The sequence below is a fragment of the Octodon degus genome, unplaced genomic scaffold, assembly GCF_000260255.1.
Source record: "Octodon degus isolate 3935 unplaced genomic scaffold, OctDeg1.0 scaffold00366, whole genome shotgun sequence".
Taxonomy (NCBI): domain Eukaryota; kingdom Metazoa; phylum Chordata; class Mammalia; order Rodentia; family Octodontidae; genus Octodon; species Octodon degus.
In genome coordinates this window covers 524,895-533,963 of record NW_004524942.1, presented here as the reverse complement: position 1 = coordinate 533,963, position 9,069 = coordinate 524,895, and the positions used below count along the sequence as shown (strand labels likewise).

At 34.9% G+C, this 9,069-nt stretch overlaps 1 pseudogene; it reads left to right on the top strand.

Annotated features, from left to right (window-relative positions):
• LOC101593198 overlaps positions 1–1,487 on the top strand; it is a 5,528-nt pseudogene extending 4,041 nt beyond the window's left edge.
• Positions 1,488–9,069: the final 7,582 nt, after the last annotated feature.

Below are 9,069 nucleotides of genomic sequence, written 5' to 3'. Positions count from 1 at the left end.
CAGTGTTTACATTCATCAATTTAAATTGTTCAGTTTTTCTTAGAAATGAATTGTGTCCAAAAATATTTTCAAGCTAAAGCTTCTCAAAATTTTCATTTAAGCATGAATTCAATTAATTTTCCTGTAGACTGCATTACACGTGCCAGTTACAATTCATCTCCCTTTCTTGTATCCAGCTATTATACTGCTGTTTTCCATTTGGTTCTCACTCCTCGTATATTGTTTTTTAAATCCACCCTTTTACATCAATTTCCTCTGATTTGTTTTTAAAAGCATCTGGTGAGTCAGTTGATGGTTAAAACATTTTGAGGAGCACGTGAGTTCTCTGATCATAGTAATAAAAATAATTTAGGAACCTCTATTTCTTCAAGTTGCAATTGCTTTTGCAGCTTTATTCTTCCTTTTTTCTGAGCCTCAGCATAGGAAATATTTTCACAATATATAGCCAGGTTTCATATTTTATATTTAAAAACTACATATGTTACAATTTATATCTGTAAAACTTTAAGTAATGGACAATTGTCACTGAAGCATGTCACTGTCGAGAGACATGGAAATCTGAAACTTATCATTACTTCAAATTAATATGTATAAGTAGGCCAGCGAGAGCCAGCTCAGCGACTCACCTCCATTGCTCCAACTCTTCGCAGCTCTTCGCTCACACAGGCTCACGCCTGGTGCCGTGGCAGGGGGGACTCCGACTCCTGGGACGCAGACACCGCGGAAGACCCGGTATGGAACGTGGGGGGCAGCGGCACCACCGGCGGGGACAGCTAGGAAGGTGAGGATGAGGATGAGGATGAGAACGTTAAGGATAACTGGGATGATGAAGATGAGGAGAAAAAAAGAGGAAGCAGAAGTAAAACCAGAAGCAAAAATTTCAGAAAAGAAGAAAACAGCGGAGAAGATAAAAGAGAAAGAATGGCAACAGAAGAAAAGGAAGAAGAAATTAAAAAGAGGTTAGAAGAACCTGAGGAACCTAAAGTGCTAATGCCGGAAGAACAATTAGCAGATAAACTGCGGCTAAAGAAATTAAAGGAAGAATCAGACCTTGAATTAGCAAAAGGAACTTTTGGTGTCAATAATACAGTTTATGGAATAGGTGCTATGAGTCCATCTTCAAGAGATGATTCCAGAGTTTGGAAAGTTACTACAAGATAGAATCACACAGTATGAAAAGTTACTCTATTGTGCCAGTGTTTTGGAAGCCTTAGTTCGAGATGTGTGCATTTTGTTGAAAATAAATGACTTGAAAAAGATTACCAATCCATTGACTGTGCTTTGCAGGGAAAAACAGAAGCAAGAAAAGCAAAGGCAAGAAGAAAAAAGGTGTAGTTCCTGAAGGGGGATTAAAGGCCACCATGAAATCCAATTTGGCAGATTATGGTGGTCATGATGGAGGATATATGCAAGGCTATGGAGACTCCATGTGGCATTTTACCTTCTGGTGCCTTCTTTCTATTGTCCACAATCCCTTAAACAGGTAGCACAACTTCCTTTCTTTTCAGTTCTGCCAAATGCTATAATCAGAAGTGCGTATAGTACCTTTTGTGCTGGTTGCTTAACCACTTGACACTTAGATGGTAAACGTGCAAATAATGGAACTTGGAACTTGCTGCCAAGGGGTTAAAATCAGGAATCTCAGTTACTATTAAATCACAGTTGAAAAACAGATTTAATAATGTCATTGTTGTTAGCTGATTCCATAGCAGCATTCACTAATTGGAAACAAAGATTGCAACATGATGAAAAATTGTGTATTACTTACCAGCACCATACAGTAATACAGCCTTAATCATACTTCCTTGAACTACTTCATAACTTGTCAAGAAAAGCAGTTTGTAGCAAGGGCATGTGCTGTGCACCTAATAATATTAAAATTACTTTTAAATTTTAAGAATATTAAAATTAATATTAAAATTGCTTTGTCGGGGCCAGGGAGATATCTTAGTAGAATAAGTGCTTGCCTGACAAGCATAAAGGCCTCAGTTCAATCCCTGGTTCTGGGGAAAAGAAAGAAAAAAAAGCATTGTCTTAAAATTGAGCATGAGGATATGAAAAATCCTTTGTGAACAAGACTGCTTATTTCAGAGTGAAGATACATAAAATTAAATGACCAAATCCTCCAACTTTGAAGCCGAAGAAGGGTAAACCTCTCCATTGTTGCAGTACAAGTTGTGGAATCTGTTGAGTGCATAGACTATCTAGTTTTTAATTTATTAGACTACATTTACTGATGGTGTGCTTCAGGATGGGGAAAGGAAGCTACCTGATTTAAGTGTCTGAGAAATAAAATCTTGTTCTTTTAGGCTGCAGTGGAGCAACTTTAACAGGATCTTGACATTTCCTTTCCTTTATAAAACATGCTCAGCAAACTTCACCAGTTAGCTACAGTTTGATAAATTTTTACGTTCACAATTATGACATCTGTGATGTTTTATAAAGTAACTAATTTAATAAAATTACTATTGTGAGGACCTGAAAAAGGAAATTAATAGGTATAGTGTAATTTAAAATTGATTTGCCCTCTTCTGGAAAAATACCCAGGAGGGGACTAGCTGGCTTAAATGGGATCTCCAATCCTATCTCTTTAAGGAATCTCCACACTGATTTCCATAGTGGTTGTACCAGTCTGCACTCCCACCAACAGCGCAGAAGGTTTCTTTTTTTTTGCCACAGTCTCTCCAGCATTTGTTATTGGCTGACTTCTGGATGTTCACCCCATTCTTTCTGGGATGAAATGGAATCTCAGTGTTGTTTTAATTTGCATTTCTCAAGTGACCAATGCTGCTGAGTATTTTTTTATTTATTTACTTGCCATTTGTATTTCTTCCTCTGAGAAGTGTACATTCATCTTAGATGCCCATTTTTGGATTGAGACTTTCAAAGTGGGGGTCCTGATTTTTAAAAAAATTCTTTGTAAGTTCTAGATAGAAGACCTTTGTCTGAGGGAAAGTTGGCTATAATTTTTTCTCGGTTGGCTTTCATTTTACTGTGTTGAAGATTTGCTTTGAAGTTCAAAGACTTCAGAAAGATAAGATTCAAGTTGTTGATTCTTTAAAGTATTTCCCATGCAGTTTGGCTTTTATTTATGAACTCTCTAGCTACCCCTATGACTTTAAGTTTTATACCTACATTTTCCTCCAGAAGATTTAGTGTTTCCGTTTTAATATTTAAATCTTTGTTCCACTTTAACTGTAGCTTTGTGTATGGTGATAGGCATGGGTTGAATTTTAACCTTCAGCATGTGGAAAGCCAGTTTTTCCAGCACCATTTATTAAAAAGGCTATCTTTCTTCCAGTGAGCCTGTTTTGCCCCTTTATGAAAGATAAGGTGGCTGAGTGTGTGTGCATTCATGTCTACATCTTATGATCTGTTCCACTGATCCTTAGGTCTGCCTCTATGCCAGTACCATGCTGATTTTATCAAAGTAGAATTATAGTATAATTTCAGTTTAAGGATTATAATACCTCCTTCCTTTCCTGACCCATGCTTATAAGAGTGCAATTTGTCATAGCTAAATCCTGATATCAAACCAGATCCACATCACCTGTAGAATGGATAAGGAAGATGTGGTATTTTTACACAATGGAATATTATTCAGCTATAAAACAGGATATATTTGAGTCCTTTTTTGGTAAATGGATGCAACTGGAGAACACACTTTTAAGTCAAAGAAATCAGATCTGCATGTGAAAATATCCTATTGTCTTCTTAGTCTGATAACCTGAAAGAGAAAAGTGGAATCTGAAGGGTACAATAGACACTGGGAAAAGAGAATGAACTTGTTCAAAACGAAGGAGTTACTGAGTTGAGGGTAAGAACAGGAGAGGGAGTAAAGAAAGAGATATATCTATGTATGTAAGCAGGATGTTTATGTCAACTGTACTGTCATTTCTGCTGGTTTATGGAAAGAGGAACATAATAATTTAATTTTGTTTGTCTGTCTCCTTTTTTCAATTATTTGTACTTTTTTTTTTTTTTTCAGAACCAGGAATTGAACTCAGGCCCTTGAGCTTGCCAGGTAAGCACTTAATCTACTGAGCCATCTCTCCAGCCCCTACTTTTTAATCTTCTTAATTTCTAATGCATTCCTTCCTTTCTTTCTTTTATCTTTTTTTTGGCTGGCTCAGGCTGCCCTAAGGGTGGTCTGATGCAGCATATGGAGCTGGGGATCAAACAACAGTCCCCAGTGCCTGACTGAGTTTGCCCAAGAAGGAACTTTAAACAACTGAGCTAACCCTTTAGTCTCTTTTTTTTTTCTTTCTTTTTCCAATTTTACATACATATATCTGTTAATAGGAATAACTGGTTGGAAAACAATATGTATTAAACAAATATGGTGAAATTCATATTACTTTGTTAAGTGAAAATCTGTATCACTTGTAATGTTTCTCTTTTAATTTTAATTTATACTCTCTTTAAAAAATCAGTAAAAAAGATTTTCCCTATTGTGTATAAGAACAAAATCTTCCAGTGCTATCATACATATTGATGGGTATTGAGGATATACATGATGCTTAGTTTTATCTAGCTCTGATATACATTTTATGTTGTATAATTTTTATTAATCTTTCAGAATTATCATTGTGTAATCATTTGTAGTTATTATAATTGAATATGAAGAAATGCACTGATAATTTCTGATAATTCCATTAACCAAAAATGTTCTTAGAAAAAATAATAGATATTACTAGCTCTTAAAATTATTATGAAATAATATTTATTAGAAATGTTAGGGATAAGTGTATCTTAAAATGTATCCTAATAATCCTTTGCATAGCAATAGAATATAAGCTTTTATAACAATGAGAAGGGAGAAAAGAAACAATATTCCACTTTTAAATGATACTGACATAAAATTGTATCATTTTGGTATTACACCATAGAAGATTGGAATTTTTATGTTGTTTGTAATTTCAGTACACTTAAGAAAAATTACTTAAATGATGTCTATTATTATGTCTCGACTATGACAAGGCAATTTTGATTTCTGTTTTGTAAAGAATACTCTTGTGTATATTATCACTCCTACCCTATTTTAAAGAGATGTGATCATCCTCCTAGTTTTTGTATCATATCCTGCTTAGTTAAGTTGGGCATGAGAATGGAAACACAGAGGAAGTTTGCTGTTTGTTGAAACAATGGTACTCACTTCTTCAGTGTCCTGGTCACATGAAGACGTGGAGAATTACCCTAAGAATAATTGTTGAGTCTAAGAAAGACCATTTAGAAAGAAAAATTTAAAATTTCTATAGCTCAGAGGTTTTATCTAGAATGCTTGTAAAATATTATCACTTCTTTGGCTTGGAAAATTAACTCTAGAAGGCCATCTGATTTGAGAAGTGCAAGAAAGATAGTTATGATCTCATGTCAGGGTCCCTTTGTACTTAAGGTCAGTATAATCATTCTTAGAATGTTTTGCTGCATTATATAGTAGCAAATCTAGTAACTTTCACAGAGTAGCATGCTACATGGTGATCACTTATGATTTATGATCTGTGAAAGTTTTGCCCTCTAATTTAAATAGTTAAATTGATTAAAGTATATAGAACAACACACATGTTCACAAAGTAATTTTTCCTTATATATTTTATTCACTGATGTTGGCTTATACTTATAAAGAAAGTTAGTAAATAATAACTTGAATCAAAGTAATTTCCTTCTAAAACACAGAAAGCATATTAAGATGAAAGCAATGTACTTTCTTCTATTTTTTTATGTACTTGATACAGTGCCTCACTACGCAGTTCAGACTAGTACTGATCTTCCTGTTTTCAGCCTTACCAGCACTGGGATTATAGGGGTGCACCACCACATCCCATCTTAGTGGCCTGCTCAGTGTGCCCAGGGGTGGGGCCAGCATGGCATGTGGTGCCAGGGATTGAACCCTGGTCCTTATAATTACCTACTAAAGAACATTCTTGAGTAAATAATTTTTGTCTACAGGTTTTGTTTTCTTTCAGAACTTTCAATAACCACCCAATTGTCTTGTCTTGAAAGGTTTTTGCTAAGAAATCTCACAGTCTGAAGTTTGTTCCCTTGTATGTGACAGGCAATTCACAGACACTTTTCTTTAAATAGGTAAATTATTGCTTTCTTTTAGTAGCATCAGTTTTCCCTGGTTTTTCTTACTCTTTAAAGTATTGTATTGTAAAATACTTTTCACTTTAAATGCAAGCACCTCCTCCTAACTACTGACTGGTTTTGGAACAGACTAACTTTCAGCACTTAGCCAGGCTAGCAATTCTGGGGCTATCTCATATCTTTTCTGTGAATATATCTAGTTTATTCTAGGAGGAATTCTTTGAATGGCATGCTTCAGCTCAATATTATGTGTCTTCTCTCATAACCATCTTCTTTGCACCTACTCATGAGCCATCTTCAAAGAACTACACTTGCTGTGCAGCTACATAGAGCAAGACAGGTGAAGTATGAAGACTGTTGGGAGTGCCCACAGGCAAGAAGGAAGTGGTCTACACAGTAGACATCCTCAGTGGTTCATGGGATTATCTACTTATGAAGTCTGCAAAATTTTCAAGAGGATGAACATTTCTTTGATTAAGTTTGAACCATGGTTGCCTCTTGGTTAACCATGAGTTGCACTCACATCCTGTCCAAGACATTCAGGATATTTATTTCTTCAGTGTCTGTAATGGGGTGCAAAAGAGATGAGTTTGTTGGCAGCTGCTAACCCCCCAGGGGCAGAAGTCACTCACTCACTATGCTCTCACATTTAATTCTGGGAGGAAGCCTGGACACAGAGGTATTTCGTAGCACTGAGTCAAGATGTAGATAGTCAAACTTTTTTCCCCTGTCCTCTTCTCTGTCTCTTTTGAGACCATTTCCCTACAAAATGAGCTCAAATTCTCAACTGACCTCTTGGGCTCCCACAGAAGGACATTTGTACATGAACAGCTACCAAATCAGTGCACTGTGGGGAGATGATGGTAGAAAACTCCTACTCCTACATCTTGATGACAAAGAAATGGCAAGGAATGGCAAGAGCAGCTGATGTTGATGTAGTATAGCAACTACAAACATCATCTGACCTGCACTCCTACATTCACTGATTTTCCTGCATCTCTGTTCTTTCCAATTTAGTATGATTAGTAAACCAGAATCGAATCAGGTCATGACTTCACTTTTCACTTTGTACCAACTTCTCTAGGAAAATTACATGATTCAGTGGGAGGTTTCCAATCGCATTGAATTTTCTGGAAAGAATTTATCTGTATATTCAAATTTTAATTAAAGATAGTAATGAACACTGAAGTTTTCATTGTAATGATTCTTTTTTTTTTTTTTTTTTTTTTTTGAGGAACTGGGGATTAGAACTCAGGCCCTTGCACTTGCCAGGGAAGCGCTTATCCCACTGAGCCATCTCCCCAGCCCCTGTAATGATTCTTTGTTAAGTGCTGATAAAATTATTTTCATATGAAAATATATACCTGTTACTGTAACTAAAATTTCATATTTAATTGGATAATTCAATTGTAATGGTATTGAGTATGTACTACACCTTTATATTTCATGATATGGTAGTTACTATAATTTTTAATGCATTTTTCAGTATTTCAAGGAATTTACACAGGTTAATTTCTAAATTGTTAAGTAAAATATCTTATCTGCCTGTTTAAATTAAAGTTTTACAGAATAGTATGAGCCACTATTTCATATGCAGATCCAATTATCTCAGTTTTTATAATAATTTATGTCTCCTGCTTCCTACAATAAACTTCAACAATTAAGAACTAATTTTAACTTGTTAAGTTTGTTTATTTCTGTTCCATGAAATAGTGGTTTTCTGTTTTTTATTTTTAACATAAGACTTGTTATAAGGTTTGTTATAAACCTTGTTATAAGACTTGTTAAATCCTTATTATAAAACTTGTTATACAAACATGCTATAAGCATGAAAAAAATTATTTTTATTAAAATTGTTATCACTTGGTTCCTCTGGAGCATTTTTTATAAAAATGTTAATTTCTTAATTAAAATCCACACCTTTGTATGTTTGAGACAGCATTTCACTATGAAGTTCAGGCTGACCTTGAACTTACTTTGTATGCTGGGCTGGCTTTGAACTTTCAGTGATCCTCCTACCTCAGCCTCCAGAGTGCTAGAATTACAGTCGTGTGCCACCGTACTCAGCTAGGAAAATATACACTAACATTAGTGGTTTATTAAAGATTTTAGGCCTTTAAGAGTGGATGATCCATGACATTTTTTAAAATTTTGAGGAAAATCAACAGAAATATGTATAGTTGTGTTGAATTGTGTGTATTTTAACATTTCTGTGTAGTTTTTACCTATTACTAGTTAAAAATAAATAATATAGAATAGTATTCAGAATCTGCTGTTGTTGTTTTTTTGTCCATTCTTACTCTTTTTGAACATTTGAACCTCTGAACTGACAATACTATATCATAAGACATGAAACCACAGACTGATAATGCATGTCTAAGACAACGTTGGTAGCTTTAGTTTCATGCTAGCTTAGTTTCTCATTTATGATGTGATTTTTATAACAGCAATAGTTTTTTATTTATAATTTTTCACACAGATAGTGCTATTTTAAAAATACTTTCAAATTTTCAAGTCCTTAAAATAAATTAATTCACTCACGTATAAAGCTGGCAATTCAGGCCAATCCCAGATCAGCCCTGTTCATTCTGTGTTTGAACTGGGTTTGTAGCAAGATAACAATCAAGTCTTAATGCTAATCTTTTAGTCACTGTGCTTTTCCATATGTTTCCATTTGTCCATAAATCACTTCATTTTAATTATTTTTTCCAAACAACCTCATGTTCTTGCATAGAAAACCCTCCTCGTGTGACCTCCTGATCCAACTGCACACAGCCACAAAGCTATCTGTGCTCCTTTGAACCGCTGATTGGAATTTTATTGATGACAGCTAAATAATACTAGTCCCAGCAAACATGCAGTAGCAAGGGTGCATAGTTATATGTGGAGACAAAATATCTGAGAAACATGCTTCTCTTTATTACTGGAATGTTCTCTAAAGCAGTACACAAGCTGTTTACATACTGGGAAATAGAAGATGCA